Here is a 12160-nt window from a genome sequence, read left to right as displayed (position 1 = left end):
CCCGCGTACCAAAAAAAAAAAAAAAAAAAAAAAAGTATTTTAATATAGTATCTTTTGAATTGCTGCTATGTCATCATTGTTTTTCCAGTACTATCTGCTTTCCATATATCTACTGGCAAGCTGTTCTTGCTGCAAAAAGAACTTTAGAGCCTTATTTTTTAAAAACGCCCAACAATCTTACATGTAATGATTGTTTGGGAAACAGCATGTTACACAGTCATCACTGAAAAGGGAAAACCAAGTCTCAATAACTGGGGAACCACTATGGTGAACTATTAGATCATCGTTTTTTTTAGAACACACTCATTCAAAATGAAAAAAGAATCTGAAAGCCATCGTGTGAATAGAGCTGTTAACAATCTCTCCATGAATTTGTTTTAATTAATTAATTTTTGCCTGCGTTGGATCTTCGTTGCTGCGTGTGGGCTTTCTCTAGTTGCAGTGCGCGGGCTTCTCACTGCGGTGACTTCTCTTGTTTCAGAGCATGGGCTCTAGGCGTGTGGGCTTCAGTAGTTGTGGCACCAGGGCTTAGTCGATCCGCGGCACGTGAGATCTTCCTGGACCAGGGATCAAACCCATGTCCCCTGCATTGGCAGGCGGATTCCTAACCACTGCGCCACCAGGGAAGCCCCTCTCCATGAATCTGTATATCTGCCACCTGTGGATCCACAGCAGCATGACTACTACTGTCCTTTTTTGTATAGTACTGTGTTGTTTCCTCACTTGATTTCATTAATTCCGGCTAAGCTGTACTGGCCTTTGCTATCAAGGTCTACAATAATAAACTCTCCAAGCTGGAAGAGAGTTTCTCTTTATTTTTCTTTTTTTTTTGGCCACGCTGCACAGCCTGTGGGATTTTAGTGCCCCAACTAGGGGTTGAACATGGGCCCCTCAGCAGCGAGAGTGCAGAGCCCTAACCACTGGGCCACCAGGGAATTCCCAAGTGTTTACTCCTGATTTGCCTTGTGCTCGTGAGGCTAAAGATAACGGCTGCCCATCTTTATGGCCTCCATTTTTTGCCTTCAGTGGTAAAGTGACAGGGATTTAAAGTGCACATCCCAGAGCCAGACTAGTTAGGTTCAAAGTCCAGCTCGGATATTTATTTAGCTGTGTGACCTTTGACATATTACTCAACCTCTTTAAGTCTGTTTCTTCATCTGTAAAATGGGGATAATGATGTTACTTATAGAGTTGTTATGAGAATTAAATAAGTTAATGTTTTTTGTTTGTTTGTTTTGTTTGCTTGCTTGCTTGCCAAGCCGCGCGGCTGGTCGGATCAACCAGGGATCGAACCCAGGCCCCCAGCAGTGAAAGCACTGGACCACCAGGGAATTCCCAGTTAATGTATAGTTTTAATGTTCCTTACATTCTCTAAGTGTTAACTATTATCACTTTGTCTGTTTTTTAAATTATTCTATCCTCAGCACCTAAAACAGTACCTGCTCAATAATTGTGTATTAAATGAGTCAGTGAATGGATAAAGGATGAGCTGTATCCCCATGCCATCATTGACTAACTTACTCTAAAAAGGTTTCTGTAAAAGATATTTTTAGTTATCGGAAGTATGTAAAAGCTATAGGTAAAACTACTTAAAACATTTTTTTTGGTCTACATTAATTAATATGATATGCAACAATAATGGCTGAACACTTTCCAAATTTGGTAAAGGACAGAGTCAATCTGTTCAGTGAAACACAAGGAAAACAATAAGACCCCTCTTAGGTACATCACAGTCAAACTGCTGAAATCCAAAGATAAAGGTAAAAACTGAATGTGCTCAGAGAAAAACAGGGGAGCACATATAGGGGAGCAACGATTGAAACGGCTGTGGACAAATCATGAGAAACATGGAGGCAAAGAGATAGATGAAATGTTGTTCATCTTAAAGTGCTGAGAAAAAAAAAATCAAACCTGTTAACCCAGAATTCTATATCTTGTGAAAATATCCTTCCTGAATGACGGTGATTAAAATCACAATGAGATATTATCACACATCCACTAAAATGGCTAAAATTAAAAAGACTGACAGTATCAATTTTTTGGTGCTCTCACATAGCTGGTGAAAATGTAAAGTGGTATAATCTTTTAGGGAAAATGTTTAGCAGTTTCTTAAAAAGTTAAACTCGTACTACCATATGACTCCTTCTAGGTGTTTACTCAAGAGAAATGAAAGCATGTTTCCAAAGACTGGAGGCCAAATTTTCGTAGCAGGTTTAATCGTAATCACCCAAAACTGAAAATAACCCAAATGTCCATCAACAGGTGACTGGATAAACAGATGATGGTATACCCATACAACAGAAAACTATTCAGCAATAAGAAGGAATAAACTATTGGTAGATGCAACAACATGAATGACATTCAAAATGATTGTGCTGATTAAGGAAACGATACAAAAAATACATATTGAATAATTCTTCATTGGTATAAAATTCTAGAAAATGAAAATTAATCTGTAGTGATAGCGCACTAATGGTTGCTAGGGAATAGGGAGGCAGGTGGGGAGGAGAGAGAAGAGGGAATTACAAAGAGGTGTGAGGAAGCTTTTGCAAGTGATGAACATGTTCATTATTTTGATTGTGGTGATAGTTTCATGAGTGTATACATATGTGAAAACTTATCAGATTGTATACTTCAAAGGTACGCAGTTTATCCTATGACAATCATACCCGAATAAAATTAGGAAAAATAGAGAAAACAAAAAAAAAAAGAAAGCAAAACAGATACATTTTTGGATAAAAGAAAACTAAGAGAATTTGTTGCCTGCAGACTTGCACTATAAGAAATGCTGCGAGTTATTCTCTGAGCTGAAGAGAAACAATACCAAATTGAAACTCAAATCTTCAGAATGGAATAAACTAGAAATGATAAATATCTAGGTAAATATAAAAGGCTCACCTTTCTCCTAATTTCTTTAAATTTATGACTTTTTAAAGCAAAAATTGTCACATTGTCTTATAGGGTTCGTAATATATGTGGAGTGAATGCATATAACAATTATAGCTTAAAGGACAGGTGTGGAAGGTGAATGGGCCAATTGAGTTGCAAGGCTTCTATGTTGTACAAAAAGCCGGTATCAGTTCTAAGTATTGATAGATTGTGAAAAGTTAAGGATGTATATTGTAAACCTTAGGGCAAACACTAAAAACATAAGGCAAAGAGATATAGCTAAAAAGCCATTAGATAAAATGGAATTCTAAAGAATGTCTAAACAATCCAAAAGAAGAGGAACAAAAAGCAGAAGGGACAAAAAAAAAAAAAAAACGAATAGTAAAACGGTAGACCTAGATCCAACTATTTCAATAATTACAATAAATGTTAATGGGGGAATTCCCTGGCAGTCCAGTGGTTAGGCCTCTGTGCTTCCACTGCAGGGGGTGCAGGTTCGATCCCTGGTGGGGAACTGAGATCCCACAAGCCGAGTGGCATGACCAATAAAAAAAAAAAAAAAAAAAAAAAAATCATATAACAACTAACTGATGAGAAAAGACTTTTTAAAATTTTACATTTCTGTTGGTACTAACAACAAGTTCATAATTATCATTATATTTTAAGGAAATAAATGGGGAAAAAATCTGCAACAACCCAAAGGAAGCAAAAAATGCTCCCCTAAATAAGTCTCTAAATAAACAACAAAGAAAAAAAAGTAGCATCTTCTACAAAATTAAGTTGGTCTCTAGTAAAGTCTTCCTATGTTCAAAAACATTTACTCTGATACTAAACTTTAACAATAAACGAAGCAAATGAGAGCCAGATGGCAGAAGGAACCTATTATTAGATTCTTAACCTGAAGCAAAAGTTGCCTAGAGAAACTCTCTTCAGATGTGGGCACATCCGTTATGTGACAGGAAGGTGGGAGAACATAAAATATTGCTGCTATAAGAATGGAAATTGGGGGACTTCCCTGGTGTCACAGTGGTTAAGAATCTGCCTGCTAATGCAGGGGTCACTGGTTCGAGCCCTGTTCCAGGAAGATCCCACATGCTGCGGAGCAACTAAGCCCATGCACCACAACTACTGAGCCTGCGCTCTAGAGCCCATGAGCCACAACTACTGAGCCTGTGCTCTAGAGCCCACGTGCCACAACTACTGAGCCCATGTACCACAACTACTGAAACCCACGCACCTAGAGCCTATGATCTGCAACAAGAGAAGCCACCGCAATGAGAAGCCCACGCACCGTAATGAAGAGTAGCCCCCGCTCACCTCAACTAGGGAAAGCCCGTGTGCAGCAACGAAGACCCAACGTATCCAAAAATAAATAAATTAATTAATTAAAAAAATAAAAAAGAATCCTCCTGCCAGTGCAGGGACATGGGTTCAAGGCCTGGTTTGGGAAGATCCCACATGCCGCGGAGCAACTAAGCCTGGACGCCACAACTACTGAGCCTGCGCTCTAGAGCTCGTGAGCTACAACTACTGAGCCCACATGCCGCAACTACTGAAGTCCACGAGCCTTGAGCCGTGCTCTGCAACAAGAGAAGCCACCATGATAAGAAGTCTGGGCACCACGATGAAGAGTAGCCCCTGCTCACCGCAGCTAGAGAAAGTCCTCATGCAGCAACAAAGTCCCAATGCAACCAAAAAAAAAAAAAAACACCTGAGGTCCCATTTCCTTGCTGCTGGTCAGCCAGGGGCTGCTTGCTCTTAGCTCCCAGAGGCTGTCTGCATCCTTTGTTACATGGCCCCTTCTGTCTTCAAGTGTTTCTAATCCTTCTCATACTTCAGACCTCTCACTTCCTCTTCTGCCACAAGAAGAAAACTCTCTAATTTTAAAGGACTCCAGATTAGGTCAAGCCCATCCCGATAGTCCATGTTAGGGTTGACAATGCCATGTAATGTAACCCAGTCACGAGAGTAACATTCACCACATTCACAGCCCCAGGGAGTATGTAGACATGTACACCAAGGGAAGGGAAACCTCGGGGGCCATCTAAGCATTCTGACCCCCGCAGGGATGGAGGTAAAGGAGGGGTCTTTTCATTTTGTGCTTTATACATATCTGTAATGTTTGAAATGTTTTGGAAAGACTTTATCACTTTCTGTAATGCAAAAGGTCTGGAAGAATATACTCTAATTTTTTTTTTTTTTTTGCGGTACGCGGGCCTCTCACTGTTGTGGCCTCTCCCGTTGCGGAGCACAGGCTCCGGACACGCAGGCTCAGCGGCCATGGCTCACGGGCCCAGCCGCTCCGCGGCATGTGGGATCTTCCCGGACCGGGGCACGAACCACGCGTTCCCTGCACCGCCAGGTGGACTCCCAACAACTGCGCCACCAGGGAAGCCCTAAACTCTAATATTTTAACAGTGGTTATGCCTAGGTGGTAGGAATAAGATTTCTTTAATATAAGCATATAATCATTTTTCATCATATAACTAAAGGACCATAAAGCTATTTCCACTTTGCAATTTTTTGAAAAATATTCATGCTGGCTGTAGACCAAAGCAGTGAACAGAGTTTGTATTGGTGCCTATTTGGTTAACGATAGTTTTTTGCAGTGGTTGCAAATATACATCCTGATAAACGCAGCGTGGCCAAGATGTAAAGCTATGAGTGGATTTGAGAAGAGTCTAGATACATTTCTGGATGCTAGACACACAGGTTATCAGGAGCACTGCAGATAGCATCAGGGGACAGACGTCAGCTGAGGACTTAGGTTCTAGGGTCCACTGACTTTTCCTGCACCCCTTTCCTTTCCTCGCAAAAATAAGGCGGTCACCCAGTGTTTTTCTCAGTCTTTTTGAGATTGTTACCATGGTTTCTGACAAAATTGTTCAGGTGTTACTGTCCTAGATAAACACCAGGCTGGAAGGATTATTAGCCTGATGCTGACAGGTAAGTCTTACATTCTTTTGAATTATCAGTGTGTTCCCAGAAAGGAAGCGTTGACACTGGATTAATCTGGGAAAAACGACGTACAAATACAGAACCTGACTGGAAGCTTGGACTGAGCAAGTGAGGCACACAGGCAGTGCGGTAGGACTTTGGAAGGTGGGAAGGGAAGGATCTCTCCTAGGAGCCCTCACACTTTGGGGGGCTGAAGAATAAGAGCTTTCAAAGAAAACAGGCTCTTCTCAGAGTCAACACTGACAACTCAGTCTTGATCAGGAGAAGAAAATATGTTTGGGTCATTTGTTACAGGCAGGTCAGGGAGCAAGGTCCATAAGTACAGGGCAATACACAGCAAAAATAAATGCTAAACTAGATTGATTTTTAATTTTCTGTTCTTTTCCAGCAGGTCTTTGTTCCCTGAAAGAAAGACTTATACTGATTAATTAGGAAAAACAAGTTTGGAATGATAAAGTGCTTCCCACGCATTGCTGCCAATCTGTGTACATCCCAATTTGCACACATTCTTACCTCTCTCTCCCACCCCTACATTCCTCCTCAACAAGGTCCAAAGCCTTCATTAGGACTACAACAGAATCCTCGCTCTTGTTGAGGTCAGGAGTCACGTTTTCATAAATAAAACATGTTGATCTAATGAAAAGAGCTGGGGCCCCAGAGTCAGCTATTCCAGACTCTCCCACTAACTAGTTCACTCATTTATTTGACAGATTTATTGAGCACCTACCATGTGCCCAGGCTAGGTGCTGTTCCAGGTGCCAGGGGCCCAACAGGGAACCCAAACAAGTCCCTGCCCTCATGGAGGTTACATTCTAGTGGAGGGAGGCAAACAGTAAAGAAGTCCAGTGGAGTCTGGCAGATGGAGATGAGGGCTATGAAGAAGAGGGGAATATGGGCCGCGGGGTGAGGGGGAGGGAGTTCTCAGACATGACTGGCATTAGAATCACCTGGGAGTGAGGCACTTGTTAAAATACAAATTGCTGCACACTATCTTAGACTTTCTGATCCAGTAGGTCTGAGGTGGGGGGGCTTGAGAATTTGTTTTTTTTTTTTTTTTTTTTTTTTTGCGGTCCGCGGGCCTCTCACTGTTGCGGCCTCTCCCGTTGCGGAGCACAGGCTCCGGACGCGCAGGCTCAGCGGCCATGGCTCACGGGCCCCGCCGCTCCGCGGCATGTGGGATCTTCCCGGACCGGGGCGCAAACCCGTGTCCCCTGCATTGGCAGGTGGACTCTCAACCACTGCACCACCGGGGAAACCCAAGAATTTGTATTTTTAACAAGTTCCCAGATGATGCTGATGCTGGGGTCCGGGGACCATACTCTGAGAATCAGTGGAGTAGAGCGTGTTATATAGGATGTCCAGGGAATGCCTCTCTGATAAGGGGACATGTAAACAGAGGCCTAAAGGATCAAGCCATGCAGGGAAGAGCAGTGCATCCCAGTCAGAGAACAGAAAGTGGGAGCCCTGAGGTAAGCATGTACTTGGTGTGTTTGAAAAATGGCAAGGGGGCCAGAGTGGCTGGAATGGAGGGGAAGGGAGAAAAAGATCTTACAGGTTTTGATGGCTAAGGTAAGAACTTAGATTTTTACCCAAAATGAGGCGGAGAGCCAGGAAAGGGTTTTGAGCAGAAGAGTGATGTGGTCTGTGTTAAAAGTGTTAGGCAGGGCTTCTCTGGTGGTGCAGTGGTTGAGAGTCCGCCTGCCGATACAGGGGACGTGGGTTCGTGCCCCGGTCTGGGAAGATCCCACATGCCACGGAGCGACTGGACCCGTGAGCCATGGCCGCTGAGCCTGCGCGTCCGAAGCCTGTGCTCCGCAACGGGAGAGGCCGCAACAGTGAGAGGCCCACGTACCGAAAAAAAAAAAAAAAAAAAAATTTAGGCAAATGTAAGGTATGACTGCCCGTACTAATGATGATTTTTCAGCACACTGTAATAAGGTTCGTATTTATTTCTTCTTGTGGATGGATAAATGGATGGAAAGAAAAGCCTGAAAATGTTTGACAACTACTATAGACTGAATGTTTGTGTGCCCCTAAAATTCACATGCTGAAACCTAATCCCCAGTGTTATGGTATTTGGAGGTGGGACCTTTGGAAGGGGGTCATGAGGGTGGAGCTCTCATGAATGGGATTAGTGACCTTACAAGAGACCCCAGAGAGCTCCCTCACTCCTTTGGTCTTGTGAGGACACAGACAGAAGACAGCCATCTATGAACCAGGAAGTGGGTCCTCACTAGTCTGCCAGCGCCTTGATCTTGGACTTCCCAGCCTCCAGAACTGTGAGAAATAAATTTCTGTTGTTTATAAGCCACTTAATCTATGGTATTCTGTCATGGCAGCCTGACCTCACTAATATAACAACTTACTGAGTTTCATATTTTGAATACTACTTATAGGCCATGTTTAACTGAATATTAATAAACCATTACCTCACCCCTTAAAATAGTTTACTTTCCTGTGCCCCAATAGATTATAAAATCTATGAGGTCATATGTGTGAATGGTATGTATTTTGTGTGCATGCTGTCTTCTATATGGTTGTTTCTGTATCCTCAGTGTCTCATATCCTATGAAACATAGTAGGTCCCCAATTATTATTTTCTTTCCCAATTATTTTTTGAAAGATGAATGAATGAAATATTTGTTTCTGTATAGAATTTTACAACACCAGCAACTAAGCCACAACATCCGTATGAAAAATGTTTCTTTTACCCATTTTCTCATGTGATCCTCAGAATATTCCCATTCGGTTAAGATCATTCACTTTTTCAAGGGGAGACAGAGATGAAGTGATGACCCAATGCCTTGTGGCTCGTAAGGGGCTGAGGTGGGTCTGTAGCCAGAGTCTCACCTCCAGAGCTCAGGGCCTTTCCACTCTATTATGATCTTCCAACACTAAGTTCACTTGAGGGATAGCCTCTGATGGAAATGTTCTAAAATTGGACTATGGTGATGATCGCATAATTTAGCACATTTACTAAAAGTCATTGAAACCTACCCTTAAAAATGAGTGAGTTTTCAGACATACAAAACAAACTTATGCTTTACCAAAGGGGATAGCATGGGGGTGGGGGAGAGATAAATTAGGAGTTTGGGATTAACAAATACACACTACTATATATAAAATAGGTAAACAAGGACCAACTGTATAGCACAGGGGACTCTACTCAATATCAATGGAAAAGAATCTGAAAAAGAATATATATATTAAAAAAAAGAATACATATAACTACGCATAACTGAATCACTTTTCAAGTATGCTTGAAACTAACACAACATTGTAAATTAACTATACTTCAGTTAAAAAATTGAGTAAATTTTAGGGAATTCCCTGGCAGTCCAGTTGTTACGACTCCGAGCTTCCGCTGTAGGGGGGCATGAGTTTGATCCCTGATCAGCAAGTGAACTGACCTCCTGCATGCCACACGGTGCGGCCAAAAAAAAAAAAGTAAATTTTATGATATGTAAATTATTTATCAATAAAGGTGTTTTTTAAAATGCAATTGTCTCAACTACTCATCTCTCTTCCCAAACCCTTGTAATTTCTTTGGCAGGATACTGTTAAAATATCAGATTCCGGGACTTCCCTGGTGGTCCAAAGGTTAAGAATCCGCCTTCCAATGCAGGGGATGCGGGTTCAATCCCTAGAGTGGGAACTAAGATCCCACATGCTGCAGGGCAACTAAGCCCACTCTTTGCAACAACATAGCCCACGTGCTCTGGAGCCCGTGGGCTGCAACTACTGAGCCCGTGCACTCTAGAGCCTGCAGGCCACAAATAGAGAGAAACCTGCGCGCTGCAATGAAGAGCCCGCACGCAGCAACTAAGACTGACGCAGCCAAACAAATAAATAAATAACCGTTAAAAAAAAAAATCTCAAATTCCTTTCCAAAAGTCCCTCAGGTCACTAAGTTACCATGCGTTTATATTGACTAAGATTCTTGACCACACTCTAGCCACTCTCATCTGGGCCCTCTTGTCAACTAGACCTCAACTGTGGCCTATAAAAACTTGAGCAAAACACTAATGAAATTATTTCTAACAGTTCAAGGCCGGTCCGTAGGATGACCCAATGACCCAATCTCCTCTTAAAGTGCCTGCCTGAGAAAACTCAAGGCTGCCAGAAGAATTTATGGTTGGTTTGTTCCAGCCCACACCTGGAGCTAGGGCCCCTGTCTCCCAGCCTCTGTGGGAGGGGAGAAGCCTAACTTCCATAAGGGCCAGTTAACAAACACAGGTGGGTTTCACAGGGACCAACCTTTGCTTCCTACTTTTTGTGATTTTCACTTCCCTGGCTCTACTGAGCCCTCACTCACCTCCCTCCGTATTCCTTCATTTTCCCTTTGAAACCCCCAGTCACCTCTGTACAAATTGAAGCTGAGTTCAGTTCACGCTGGGCTCTTCCTTATTGCCGTAGTATATTACTAATCAAAGCCTGCCCTGACCACTTTAATTCGTGTCTGGCTTTGTTTATCTTTGACAATACATGCACAAAACAAACTAACCACACATACACCCTTAATTTTATTTAACCCATTGGGTATCCAGTTGTGTTTTAGTGACATCTGAAATAATGACTATGTTGCTAGAAATCACATTATCAGTTTTCAAGCCCAAAAGATGAAACAACTTCTTTCTAATAGCCTATGGTGGAAAAGAAGTTCTTGGAATCCAGTAGAAACAAGGAGGCATCATTCACGTTCCTCTCATCACTACCTTAATTGTCCAAGTTCCTGATTATTTACTGTGTGTTTTTTTTTTGTCCTTGTATTGATTTGTTTTTGTGGTTTCGAAGTTTATTGGAGTTGATTACTGTCTCAATATAGAGTAAGAATAACCTTGGAGAATGATCCTGAAGGTGCCAAATATCTTTTTTTCCTTCTGTACTGTACACAAAGCATAGGGTCAGGTACTTTTCTTGTAGAAAATAACCAAATTATTTGAAATAACCCAGAGAGAGCTTTTTTTGGGGGGGGATATAGGGTTTACTGTGATAAAATATATATAACATCATATCTTTCATTTTAGCCATTCATAGCTGCACAGTTCAGTGATATTAAATACATCCGCAGTGTTGGGTAACCATTATCAGTATCTGTACCTAAATGTTTTTCATTATTGGGGTTTCCCTTCCCTGGTGGCGCAGTGGTTGAGAATCTGCCTGCCGATGCAGGGGACACGGGTTCGAGCCCTGGTCTGGGAAGATCCCACATGCCGCGGAGAAACTGGGCCCGTGAGCCACAGCTACTGAGCCTGCGCGTCTGGAGCCTGTGCTCCGCGACAAGAGAGGCCGCGATAGTGAGAGGCCCGTGCACCGCGATGAAGAGTGGCCCCCACTTGCCACAACTAGAGAAAGCCCTCGCACAGAAACGAAGACCCAACGCAGCCAAAAATAAATAAATTAATAAACTCCTACCCCCAACATCTTCTTAAAAAAAAAAAAAAAAAGTTTTTCATTATCCCCAACGTTATCCTCTGTCCCCATTAAGCAATAATTCCCCTTTCTCCTCCTCTCCCTATGCCCTGGTAACCTCTACTTTTTCTACCAGAGAGAGCATTTTTAATACTACATGCTTAAACTAAAGTTAAAATTTAAAGCTGTTCAGAAAGGCACTTTAAGTTACTTTATCATTAGGGACAAATCGGACTCTCACCCAGCCTTTTATAAAGTATATTCTGATCTACATGCTGGCGATATGACTGTCATTGAGATACACACTACATTGTAGGCCGCAGGGTGGAGAGTTAATCACACGAGCATGTAAAGAGTTAATGGACAATACCAAGTGTGGAATAATAGAAAATCTCTGTATTGTTCTCTGCCCCCGTTCCTGGCACAGGGCTCCTAAAACCCTTGTATTTCCTAAGTGATAAGAGCATTAGGAGGACCTTTTGTTCTAACATTTGGCCTTCAATCCTATTTCCTGACATAGCTCTTAAATCCTTTGGCATTTCCTGGGGGATAGGATTGTCTTTTTTTTCTTTTTAATCTATTTATTTATTTATTTAAATTTGGCTGCGTTGGGTCTTGGTTGCTGTGCGCGGGCTTCTCATTGCGGTGGCTTCTCCTGTAGCGGAGCAGGGGCTCTAGGAGCATGGGCTTCAGTAGTTGTGGCACACGGGCTCAGTAGTTGTGGTTCATGGACTCTAGAGAACAGGCTCAGTAGTTGTGGCACACGGGCTTAGTTGCTCCGCGGCATGTGGGATCTTCCCAGACGGGGGCTCGAACCCATGTCCCCTGCACTGGCAAGTGGATTCTTAACCACTGCGCCACCAGGGAAACCCTGTCTTTTGTCTAATGAGGTTACTTGCTA

The sequence above is a fragment of the Neophocaena asiaeorientalis genome, unplaced genomic scaffold (genome assembly GCF_003031525.2).
Source record: "Neophocaena asiaeorientalis asiaeorientalis breed wild unplaced genomic scaffold, Neophocaena_asiaeorientalis_V1.1 scaffold450, whole genome shotgun sequence".
Lineage (NCBI taxonomy): Eukaryota > Metazoa > Chordata > Mammalia > Artiodactyla > Phocoenidae > Neophocaena > Neophocaena asiaeorientalis.
The sequence above is the reverse complement of the archived record's forward strand: the minus strand, read 5'-3'. Positions refer to the sequence as shown.